The sequence below is a fragment of the Oryx dammah genome, unplaced genomic scaffold, assembly GCF_014754425.2.
Source record: "Oryx dammah isolate SB20612 unplaced genomic scaffold, SCBI_Odam_1.1 HiC_scaffold_21, whole genome shotgun sequence".
Taxonomy (NCBI): Eukaryota; Metazoa; Chordata; class Mammalia; order Artiodactyla; family Bovidae; genus Oryx; species Oryx dammah.
Genome location: NW_024070205.1, coordinates 481,963 through 494,934, shown reverse-complemented (window position 1 = coordinate 494,934; position 12,972 = coordinate 481,963).

Genomic DNA, 12,972 nt, shown 5'->3' with positions numbered 1-12,972 from the left:
CCTTCCGCCGGCTCCAGGGCCGTCTATCCCGACAGGCGGAGAAGCCAAGGGGCAGAGAGAAGGAGCCCGTGGCCAGACGGAGCCGGTGGGGCCGCGGGGCCGCAGGGGGCTGGGCACAGAGCCCTGGGGGAGGGCGGGGCCACAGACGGGCGCCCCCCGCGGCTGGCTGGGGGTCGCGGTCCCGGACACGGAGGTCGGGCGGAGAGCCGCCCGCCTGAGTCCCGGCTCCCGAGCGCCTGGCCCTTCCCCACAGCCGGAAGCAAGCCCCGGGGACGCCCCGAGTCTCCTCGCGGGTCCCCTGGAGCGGCCCCGCGCCCGCCCGGCCCTCGCCTCGCCCAGGGCTCCCGGCCCTGCGGGGCCTCAGCGTGGGGTGAGGGGCTCCCACCCCCGCCCGATGCTGTGTCTCCCTGACCTCGGTTCCCCGGGAAACCCCCACTGAGGCCGGGGGCCGGGCCGCGCCCTCCTGACCCTCCGGCCCAGGCAGCCCCCGGGAAGCGTCCCTTCCTCCGGGACGCAAAATCCCTGGCCCAGGGCAGCCTGGGAGGAGCGGAGGCCTGAGTCACCGCCAGCCCCGAGCCCACGCCCCCAGGTCTCTGCCCGACCTGTCCTGCAGGTGTGCCTGGCTCCCCGCCAGCGGGCCAGGGCCCAGCACTTACGGGAAGGAAGGATGTGGGGCGGGTGGAGGCCAAAGGCGCCCTGGTCTCTGCTCGGCCCTTGCTGAGGCCGGGACCGCCCCGCCAAGGGGCTGCACGCGAGCCTCCGGGGGCCTCGTTGCCCCATGGGTCCCCTTGCCCTCCCCTGGGGCTGTCCCCGGGGCAGGTGCTAAGTCAGAGGTGGCCCTGGGGCTGCTCAGCGGAGAGGAGGGGCCATCGGTTTGTTTCCCCACGGGAGGGGGTAGAGGGCAGGGGGCGCCCTCCCCAGTCCGGGGGGGTGGTCTGAAAGGGCCTCAGCAGACTCGTAGGGAAAGTGGGGCCACCTCCACCACCTGGCGGGGCCACCGCAGGTAACATGCCTGGGAAACTCAGCCCCGCCGCAGTGGGCGCTGCCGCCGAGGCCTCCAGGTCCCGCCTGCCCCTGCCCCCATCCCAGCAGGAGGACAGACCCTGGGCCAGAGGAATGTGCCCAGACCCTGTGCAGCAGATGCTAACAAGGGCGGGGTGGGGGTGGGTGGCTGGGGGCAGAGCACACAGGCCGCTGGAGGCCTGCAGCCAGGGCAGCTGGGAGCCCAGCCCCCGGGGCCCCAGGGACGTCGAGGGCACTCTGCATGAGGAACCTTGGACGGTCTGAGCAGAGAAGAGTCCACAGCTGAACTCAGAGTTCCCCGGACCCCTTGGTGCAGGCCAAGGATACATTATATACTCATATGAGATGAGGTGCTTCTCTCCCTAGCACACTACGTTAATACAGCATTATGACGTATTAGTTACTAGCTTTAAATTTCCTCAAATTGTGGTACAGTGTACACAGCAGAGGGCTTCCCCAGCGGCTTAATGGCCAAGACTGCCTGCGATGCAGGAGCCGCGAGAGACACGGGCTCGATCCCTGGGTCAGGAAGGTCCCCTGGAGGAGGGCGTGGCCACCCACTCTCGCCTAGAGAATCCCATGGACAGAGGAGCCTGGAGGGCTCCAGTCCATGGGGTCAACACGGTCGGACACGACTGAAGCGGCCTAGCACACACGCTCACACACGCGCAAAATTCACCGTTTTCACGCCTTTCAGTGGCGGTACGTGTGTTCATGTTGTTGTCTAGTCACAGCCACCGTCGTCTCCAACACAGCCCCTCTCCTAAGCTGAAACTCTGCCCCATTAGACACCCCCGCCCGGGACCCCTGTCCCGCTTTCTGTCCTGCTGACTGGCTCGTCCAGGGGCCTCACGTGGAAGGAGCTGCTGAGGTTTGCCCTGTCTCTGCTCACTCCCCGGAGCTAGTTTCTTGTTCTCTGTCATGAGGGGTACCGACAGGGCCACGACCCCCTCGGGTTCGTCCTGGGAAGACCCGAGCAGTGACAGCCAAGCAGATGATCTGAAACCAGTGAAGCCCAACTTGAAGGTCAGGCTGCAGGGCGCTCAGCGGCAGGCAGAGGGGGGCGCACTCGCCTGAGCCGAGGGGTCCTGAGCAGGCGACCCCCACACCCTGGGCGACTTCTGCCCCCGGCCCAGCAGTGTGCGGCTGCTTGCAGAAGGCCCTCGGGTCCTGTGTCCTCAGCTGGGGCGGGAATCCCGGTATGGATCCCTGCAATCGTTCCGCTGCCGCTCACCACATGCCTGCCCACCGCGGGGCAGTGGGCAGTGGGCTGGGGCCTGCTCGCCACGGGGCAGTGGGACATGCTCAGCCCCGAGGCTGCAGACCACCTCAGTGCCAACCCAGGGGGACCCCCGTGAGCAACTGCCTTCAGCAGCCGCTCCCCTCAACGGCTCCTGGATACGACGTCAGGACAGGGTGTCCCCGAGGAGCCTGGGAAGCCCAGAGGAGAGCCTAACTCAGCCTGGACAATGGCAGACGCAGCCAGGGAAGGCTCCCTGGAGCAAAGACGGCCTCACCTTCTGCTCAGTAACAACAGCAAAAGAGGCTCCAGGACAGACGCACGCACCACGAGGCTGACAAGCTCGTGCACCAAGTCGCTTCAGTCGTGTCCGACCCTGAGCAACCCGCGGACTAAACGTGCCAGGCTCCTCTGTCCATGGGATTCTCCAGGCAAGAACACTGGAGTGGGTTATCAGGCCCTCCTCCAGGGGACCTTCGCGGTCCTGGGATCCCGCCCACCTCTCTTACGTGCGTCTCCAGCCCTGGCGGGCAGGTCCTTTACCACTAGTGTACCTGGGAAGCCCCCCAGATGCTCTTGACGTCAATTAATTGTCTTGCTAGTTCCATGAGGTAAGAACCTTTAGCGTCTCCACTTTACAGCAAAGGAAGCTAAGGCTCAGGGAGGTTCGGACACTCACTGGAGATCACACAGCCCACAGGCAGCAGCGTGGGGATCGGAGCCAGCCTCCACTGTCTGTGCCCCGGGACCCCAGGCTGCCTCTTGAAGGGCAGGGTCTCGAGCTGCGGGCAGGCACCTTGCTGCAGCTGGACTGAGGTGGGAGGTGGACAAACGTTTCTAAGTTCCAAGAGATGCGAATTCAGGCTCCTGTTCTCCAGGAAAGCGGTAACCAGCACAGCAAACCCTGGATGTCACAGAGATGAAAGATTTCCTTTTGAATTATTTTAAGTAAAAAGAAAGTCTTTTGGTAAGGTCTCAATCCACATCTAATTAAACTCTTCTAAGGGTCACTTAAAAATGCCATCAACTGTGTTTTTTTGTTTGTTTTTAACTGTGGAAAAATATTCGCAAAATGAAATCAACCATTTTAAAGTGTACAGCTCAACCATCACCACCAGCATCTCAGGAACCAACACCCTGTCCCCATCAACACTCCACCACCCCGCCCTGCCCCACCCTTCACCTTCTGCCTCTGTGAGCTTGACTCCTCCAGGGACCTCGTAGGGGTGGAATCCTTCAGCATTTTCATTTTGTGTCTGGATTGTTTCACTGATAATGTCAAGGGAGCCTATTTACAGGGAAAAACATTAGGATAAGTCACAGCTGAGGGCATCGGCTCGGGGTGATTAAGGTAGGAAATCGTCAGATGGGACAGCGGAGGCCGTGCTCACCCCGTCTGCTCAGGACAAGCCCAGAACTAGACCTGCTTTGCCAGGAAACATGCTGGAACAGGACGCAGAGGACGCCTCGGGGGGGTGGGGCAAGGGGCCCCTCAGGGGATCGGCCAGAGGCCGCCCGGTGGCTCCTAGGGCTCAGTGTGGGGCTGCAGCCCCCTGCGAAGGCCCGGGGCAGCTGACCGAGGATCTACCTGTGGGCACCCCTCCAAGGGCCCACTTTCTCCCGCCGGTCTGACAGGGTAGCACCCAAGCCTAGGCTCCAAGGGTCTTGGGCCCAACGTGGCTAAGACGCAGAAGCCCGTGGCTGGTGCCCTGTATCAAAGGATCTGAGTTAGAGGAGGAGACAAGCTCAGGGCAGGATCTGTGAGATGAAGACTGAGGCTGGGATGCCCTGAGGCTGGGCCTGGGTGTGAACAGTGAAGGCATTTCCAGAAGGAGGGGGCCTCCCCACCAGGAAGGGGGTGGGCAGCGTCCAGACTCGAGGACCAGAAACGTCCGGATGTGATAAGTGAAAGTGAAGTCACCCAGTCGTGTCCGACTCTTTGCGACCCCGTGGACTGTGGCCTACCAGGCTTCTCCGTCCGTGGGATTTTCCAGGCAAGAGTGCTGGAGTGGATTGCCATTTCCTTCTCCAGGGGATCTTCCGGACCCAGGAATCGAAGCCGGGCCTCCCGGACTGCAGGCAGACGGTTTACTGTCTGAACCGCCAGGGAAGCTCACACGTATTCTACGTGAAGATACATAACCGAAGTGTACATGCAATATATGATGAGTGCATATTTGTGATATGCAGTGTATGTGTGTACACAGATAATTTATTAAATTTATATGTATATACATCTTTAAGCCCAGAATCTTATATTTTTCTAACCTCTAATTTGCATTTGCCTTGCTAGAGGAGGACCTTTTACCAATTTTTACGGTCAGTACATCTATTTCTGAAGAAAGAATATTTACACAAGAGCCACAAGTATCTTGAAAAGCAGTCCCCTTTTATAATTTTCAGCAATCACAAGGAATCTTCTTTTGTAAAAGGACATAATTTTAATGTGAATGGAGTCACCATGGAGAAAAAAAGAGCTCCAGCCAAATTCTTTTCTGCGCAACATTGCCTGGGGGACAGTATCTCTTAAGGACAAGAATTCTATTTTTCCCAGTTGAGAACTTTCTGTTTCAAGTTGCTCATGACGTGCTGAAGTGAAACTCCAACCCTTTGGCCACCTGACGTGAAGAACCGACTCCGTGGAAAAGACCCTGATGCTGGGAAAGATTGAAGGTGGGAGGAGAAGGGGACGACAAAGGATTAGATGGTTGGATGGCATCACCGACTCGATGGACAGGAATCTGAGCAAACTCAGGAAGATGGTGAAGGACAGGGAAGGCTGGCGTGCTGCAGTCCATGGGGTCACAAAGAGTCGGACACGACTGAGCGACTGGGCGACCCCAAGGCAGTTTGAACGTGTTGCTTCAGTTCCTGGGTCCACTCTGGGGTGGGAAGTCCTTTCTGTGTCGTGCGTAACCTAAAGGGGATAGAGAGGGGGCTGAGGTCTTAGGTGGTAAACATATTCTAAAATATACATCCTACATCTTGGTTCAGTGGCAAACCTGCCCTTTTCAGACAAGGTGAGAAGAGTAAAACGTCCACCCGAGCTCACCTGAAATGCAGGCTGAGCGTTGCCGTCATGAAGCTGCCAGGCGTCCCTTCACACACACAGACCAACGTGTGCGCTGCTGCTGAGTGTAGCGGCAGAGAATGAGGCAGAAGTCACCTCACGGCCCAGCTCCGGACCTGGGCACCCTGTGTCCCCTGCCCTGCGGACGTGCCCCCAGTTGCCCCAGGAAGGCTCTGCTCCGGGCTGGCCAGCCTCGCTGCTCTCGGGGTGAGGTCATCCTCTCCCTGGGAGGCGAGGCCCCACGGCAAAACCAGCCAGGCCTGCACCTCGGGGCTGACGTCACCCACCCCGCAGGGCTGCTGCCCGCCAGGCCGCCAGTGGGCTCGAGCAAAGGGCACATTCCTGGCTGCGGTCCCCTCCCTCGCCGTCTGGTGGAAAGCCCCGGCCAGCCCCGGGGCCCTGGTGCGGCAGGAAGGGCCGCGGTCCAGGGAGAGGGGCACCGGCGGTACTGGGGGTGGGGGGTTGTGCTGACTCTTCGGGTGGGGACACGCGGACACGCTGTGTGGACAGCCCCGAGCTGGGGGCTGCCCACCTCGGCCCCGGCTCCCCCGTACGCACCCCGGGCCCGTTTCCCAGATGAGGACAGACCCTCGTCTCTGTCTCTCAGCCCCTACCCTGTGCCGGCTGCTCTTGGGGAGGGTCCACCTCATCTTCAGGACAGGCCCAGGTGGTGGGCAGGAGCGGGAGCCCACCTGTGGGCTGGGGGGGGGAGGTGCAGGCAGCCAGGAGCGCCCGCCTGGGACCCCTCCCAGGCCCCGGACCTCCAAACCAGCATGCCTGGTGCCCACCTTCCCGCCCTGGGTCGTCTACCCAGCGTCCCGTACCTTCCACCCTCTGACTTTTCCTACCCTTTCCTCGCAAACCCCAGGCCCTGCAGGTCCTCAGGGAGGAAGGTCTGTGATGAGCTGACTCACACGCACATCCCGGCCAGCCCGGGAGAAGAAACATGGAAATTAGTCAGGAGCAGAGAGGCCAACGTTTCACCCTCCGATCAGAGCTAAAGGTCATAGGTCACCAGTCGGGGTTCAAAGGCGACAGCTAATGGCCATCGATTTCTTTAGGAAGTCTGAGGCGGGGGTTCACGTGGGGGACAGATCGCGTCCTGCGCATCTGCTGCGCGGTGGACGGGGGTGGACGGGGGTGGACGGGGGTGGACGGGGGTGGACGGGTGGACGGGGGTGGACGGGGGTGGATGGGTGGACGGGGGTGGACGGGTGGACGGGGGTGGACGGGGTGGACGGGGGTGGACGGGGGTGGACGGGGGTGGATGGGGTGGACGGGGGTGGACGGGTGGACGGGTGGACGGGTGGACGCTGCCCTCACAGGGCCAGGTGTCAGCAGCAAGAGCTGACTGCTCTGCCAGGTGGCGGGTCCTCGCAGAGGAGAGGGCAGTGAGCAGCGCTGGCGGGGCTGGGGGGCCCACTGCGATCCACCTAGGAGATCGGAGGAGGCTCGACGTCTGAGTGGAGGCGCGGGTGACCGCCAGGCTGTGGCGGGTCGGGCGGACTCGGGGGGCAGCGTCCACTCACTCCCAGGGCAGTGAGGAGGCTGGGGGCAGACCGCAGAACAGTCAAGCGTGACCCGAGGCGGGGGCCCCAGCTTTCCCTCCGAGGGAGAAGGAAGCGCAAGGGGTCTGGGGGACTGCCGGGACCACTGGGGGAGGAGCAGTTACTGGGAACAAGTGGGCAGGTCAGGCCATGGAGGTGGTGACGGGCTCAGGTCCGGGATGGGATTTGGACAGGCAGCCCACAGAAAGGGCCTGCTTCCAGACAGAACAGGAAGCAAGAAAAGGGAGGGATCAAGGCTCGAAGAACCGTCCGGAAGGCGGAAGGCAGACGTTGCCATCTGGTGTGGGAGGAGGGTGCGGGGGAGGTGAGGAGCCATGTGGGAGCACCGAGAGTCGGAGTGGCCGGTGGACAGGCTGTGGGGCAGCCGGACACTCCAGGCTGGACCTCAGGGCCGGCCAGTGCTCCTATGCCATCTGGCCACCAAGAGCCAAGTGAGCTCACAGCGAGGGGCGTGAGGGCAGGGCAGGCCGTGCCTCTGCACTCAGCCGGGAAGGAGCCGGGGAGGGGCGGCCGCGGGGGTGTCTCAAGGGGCCAGGTGAGGGCGGGCCTGTCATGCTTCCCCAGAGCAGAGACAGCGAGCGAGGCCTGAGACCAACCGGGCTCCTGGTGAAGGGGGCCCAGCGCCCGGCAGGCCCAGGGGACCACAGGAACCCTCAGGAGTCCTGGAAGGGAGTGGGGCGAGACAGCACGTGGCCTCTCTTAAGACTCTCCGCGACCCTGTAGACTGCAGCCCTCCCAGCTCCTCTGTCCGTGGGATTCTCCAGGCAAGAGTTGTGCAGTGGGTAGCTATTCCCTTCTCCAGGGGGATCTTCCTGACCCAGGGATCGAAACCAGGTCTCCTGCACTGCAGGCAGATTCTTTACCGAGCCACCAGGGAAGGCCTTCTCCTAAAATGGAAGAAATTAAAGACGTTAATAGAAGAGATGTATATGCCCTTGGGGCTAAGAAAGTAAGAGGGGCAACATCTAGGGTGAGAGAGGGGCCTTCAGGACCAGGAGAGGAGAAGCTGGTGGCTGCAGGTGATGTTGGGGAGTGGTGGATACCATGGACTGAGGGGCTGAGAGGTCTCCTCTGATTCTTTATTTTCTCGGGCAAACAGGGAGCAAGGTCCTGGAGCGGGTGTGAGGAGGGGAGGAGGTGAGGGCAGGGGCGGACTGATCCTCTAAGAGCCGGGGGACTGGCAAAGGCAGCCCCCAGGCCACCTGAGATTCACAGTCGGGGATTGAAACCACCTGCTCAGTTTCGGTTCATTGACATTTCAGGCTTATGAGTCTTGCTTGGGGCAGGGCGGCTGTTCTGTATATCATGGAGTCTTAGCACCCCTGGCCTCTGCCCCACTTCCAGGCCATGAGCACTGGGCTGATGGAGAGTTATCTGAGCTCTCCCGCATTTGAAGACACTCCCCCCCCGGTCCCGCTTTCTCCCTGCCTCTCAGATCACGCCGTCTCCTCCTCCGTCTGTCCTTTGACCCCCTCCCCTCTGCTTTCTACACACTCTGCTTGCGCGACGTCTACACCTTAGCTTTGCCTGTGGTGTGTGTACTGGTGGCCCTAAAACCTGTATCTTGGGCCCACATCTCTCTCCTGAATATCCCAAGCTGGCAGGTCCAACAAGGTGAGCAGTACAGCGGTGTCCTTTCTTCTAAAGAACAGCTTCCACCTCCCTACGCCTTCACTCAGAACCTGGGTCGTCTGGACTCTGGCCCCAGGCCCATCACCAAGTCCCACCACACAGTGGACACCACAGGCTGTCCCGCCCTGGGCCCACCTGCCCTGGGCCCACCTGCCCTGCTCTCTGCAGCCATTGCTCTGCTGGATCCTCCCCCTCACTGGGAACTGCAGCCGCCAGCGGCTGCTGACCCTGTCTCCAGTGTAGCCTGTCCACCTCCCAGACTCTGACATCAGCAGTGTGCTTTCACTGTTGCAAGCACCTCAACCCCCTCAGCAGCTCCTCTCACCCCCAGGGTCCACACCCTTGACAGCCTCCCGTCCCACCAGCCCTGCCTGGAGGCTGGGCTTCCAGTCCTGCTGTACACAAGGGGCCGATGCCCGCGTCTTTGCCTTTGCCCAGGATGCTCCTTCTGCCTGGATGCCCCATCTCTGGCCCAGGTGAGCTCCCGCGCCTTCCCCAGCCCACCCACACCTGCTTCCCCGAGCTGCCTCTGTCCTTGGCTGCAGTGTTACTTTGTAAGAACTTTCCAGTGCTCACCCCGCAAGTCATCAGGGGATGCAAACACCTGCTCCCTCGTGACCTCAGGAGGGGAGAGTCCCTGCTGTGGCTGCCTTTTTGCCATCGATGCCTGGCACACAACTCTTCAGTGAATCACCCTTTTTAATAGGGACGTAGTATCTCAGATTATAAACAGGTGAGTCATGCTTTACTAACCTGTCCCGAACATCAGATGTGCTGTTCGCTTCACTCTCTGGAGTCACTAACGTTTATTTTTCAAAATGAAGAAGACCCTGGTCTGCTTGTCCTCCTCTTTTTTCTTTCTTTTTGGCTGCCCTGGGCAGCATGTGGGATCTTAGCTCCCCCAGCAGGGACTGAACTCATGTCCCCTGCAGGGGAACAGAGTCTTAAGTTCTGGACCACCAGGGAAGTCCCTTCTTTTTTATTTTAAGAACAGTACAGCTTTCCTGTAAAAGAAAATTTAGGCAATACAAAAAGGCTTGAAAACAAGGTGAAAACCGTGCACGATCCCACCATGGAAAGACAGTCTTTCTGATCAGGCTGACACCTCTTCTAGGCTGTTTCCTATGCGCTCCATTATGTCCACGTTTAAAAACGAAACAGGCGTATCGCACATGCTGTCCTGCAAGCAGCTTAGCAGTGTGTCTTGAACATTCCACGTCATTAGATATTCATGTATCATTCTGAATGACTATATACATACCACAGTCTATTTCATAAATCCCCTCTCTTCAGAAGTTCTAAATATTATCAAGGTGCTGTGAATCTCCCTGTAGACGTGTTTTTGTACCCATATCTTATTATTTTCTTAAAATACAGTTCTTGACATAGACTGTTGCCAAGGGGAAAGGGGTTGGGAGAAACACAGACCGGGAGTTAAAATCAGTGTGTGTTAGCGATTATACATCGGAAGGAAACGGCAGCCCACTCCAGTGCTCTTGCCTCGGGAATCCCGGGGAATGGGGGAGCCTGGTGGGCTGCCGTCTATGGGGTCGCACAGAGTCGACACGACTGAAGTGACTTAGCAGCAGCAGCAGCAGCAGCTATTATATATGGGCTGGATAAACAACAAGGCTCTGTGTAGCAGAGGGAACTATATTCAATATCCTATTAAGAGAAGATAAACCATAATGAGAAAGAATGTTTTTTAAAGATTGTATGTATACACATATGAAGAGAAGAAAATGGAAGTGTTAGTCACTCACTCATGCGCAACTCTCTGCAAACCCATGGACTGTAGCCTGCTACACTCCTCTGTCCTTGGAATTCTCCAGGCAAGAATAATGGAGTGGGCTGTCCTTCCCTTCTCCAGCAGATCTGCCTGACCCAGGGATCGAACCTGGGTCTCCTGCATTGCAGGCAGATATATATATATATATATATAACGGAATCACTTATTTTGTACAGCAGAAACTTATACAACATTGTAAAGCAACTATACTTCAATAAAAACTATTAAAACAGGAAACAATATGCAGTCCTTGAAGCTGAGTTGTTGGATTGGATACTTGCACGTCTTCAATGCTCTTGCCCAGTTGTTCTCCAGGAGGTTGTGCAATGTCGTACACGGAACAGCGGCGTAAGGCAGCTCCGTGCCCCTGCCATGACCGGCACTGGGCATCACCGTGCGTTTCCTCCTCTTCAGCCCTGGGTGGGGTGGAAGGGCCATGTTTCCATCCTGTTTGAGAGAATACTGAGCAGCTTTGAGGCCACCACCTGTCAGACTCTCACACGGTAGATGCTTAGCGAGCATTTTATGGGTGATGAATGGTGAGCGCAGGCAAGTCCATGATGGCACATAGCGCCTGGGATACTGGACTTGAGTCAGAGACACAGGATTCAATTCCTGGTTCCAGGAACCCCCTGGTGGTCTGAGGTTAGGACTCCACGTTTTACTGCTGAGGGCCTGCACTGACCGCCTGGTTGGGGAGCTAAGAGACCACAAGCCAAGCATCCGAAAAACAAACAAAACAACGAGGACACTTCCAGAAACCTGGTTCCAGGGTCTGTACAGCCACAGGCAAGTCGCTGAGCTCGATTCAGTCACACGGCTTACTCAGCTGTGAATTGGAGAGCGTAATCCTCATTTGATGTGATTTTTGTGAAGTTAAAGAGATACTGTGCTTTAAAACAATGCGAAGAAAATTTTGGAAGTAATACTTACATATGACAAAATGCTCAACTAGTCCAGCAAGTTGTGCTATGGACAGTCTCCTCACCGCCCGACTCCCTCTCCCGTCCCAGACACAACACGGGTTTACTTGGTGTCCTTCCCGAGAGTCTCCCCCCGACCACAGGATAACTAGTCACATGGGCTGTCATATGTCTGCTTTTTCCATCCAGTCTGACCCACGGCCACCCCGCTCCTCCTCACTGGTGTAGTCTGTTAACCACTTCACGAGCAGCCATGTAGACATCGTGCTTAAGAGCACAAGCTCTGGGATCAAACTGCTCAGTCTGAGTACGATTCAAACACACCAGCTGTGACACATTGAGTAACTGGTCTCAGTTCTCTGCTCCTTGGTTTTCTGGTCAATAAAACGGGGTGATATAGACCCACCTTGAAGGTGGCTGTGCAGGTGTATATGTACATCTGGCTTGTAGTGACCCCTCAATAATGTGACTTACTTTTAAATTTGTTTCCAGTCTTTTATTTTTTCAAAGAAATATTCTGCAATGATTATCCTTGTGCCAATCTCCTCCTTGGCAAAGAACCAAAAAGCCCAGGGTACAGGGGTGCCCGTCCTGTGCACACATGAGGATGGAAGGCCTGTTTCCACTCAGGACACAGAAGGCCCCAAAGGGCTGGCTCAGCCCCAACAACAACAGAGGTAAACCACCCAATCAGGGAGCTGAGGCCACCGGACAACCAGGGAGCCTGGAGCCCGAGGAGAGACAAGTGCCCCCTGCCAAGGGGAGCGGGCCAAGACAGACTCTCCTGAGGCAGTGGGCGGGGGTACAGTCCAGGAGATGAGAATTTTGTGAATATGTGTAACGGTACGTGTATCGAATTGCTGAAGGCAGAGGGAGGGCTCCTGACAAGCAGTCCCTGGAGCTGCGTCTCGTTGCGTCTCGTAGGCTCGATCCTCAGACCTCCACACGGGTCAGGAGAAAGTGGGCGAGAGGTGGAGGGGGCTCCCGGGGAGGGGGGGGGGCAGGAGCCCCCCCGCCAGAAGCAGAGGGTGGAGGGGGTGGAGGGGAGGGGAGGGGCGGAGAGCCGGAAGGGGCTGGCGGGGGGAGGCCAGGGGCCCCTGCAGCAGCAGGTCTGCAGGGGAGAAGGGCGCCTTGTGCCAGGGACCGAGGCAGAGTCTGGAGACACGCTGGTCCTCACAGCTGGGGGTGGGGGACGTGCACTGAGGGCCCCGGGCAGGTGGGGCCAGGGATGCTGCCGAAGCTGCGCAGAGCCGCAAGAGCCCAGCTTGAGCGGCCGGCCAGCCCGGATGCCAGCAGTGTCCAGCACGGGTGCCACAGGCCTCCCTGGGCCAGAGGAGGGGTGCCACAGACACAGCTCGGCAGCCACGGGCTGGGGGCTGTGATCACTGAAAACCTCCTACCTTGGAGGCCCGGGTGGAGCCGGACCGGGACGTGGGGACATCCTGAACCCAGACCCCCAGCCACCAGGACAGCAAGCCCCAAGATGAAGCCGTCTACATGGAGCAGAGCCAGACAGAGGCCTTCTGAGGCCAGGGTGCAGCAGGACGGGGAGAAAGGCTGATGCTGGAGGAGCGAGGGGCCCGGGCAACTGACCAACCCCATCGCAGCGCAGAACTCAAACCGACCTGAACCCCTGCCCAGACAGACTCAGCACCCCAGGCACCCGCGCGCACACACACCCACACACGCACACACACCCGCGCCTGCGCACACACACACGTGCACAG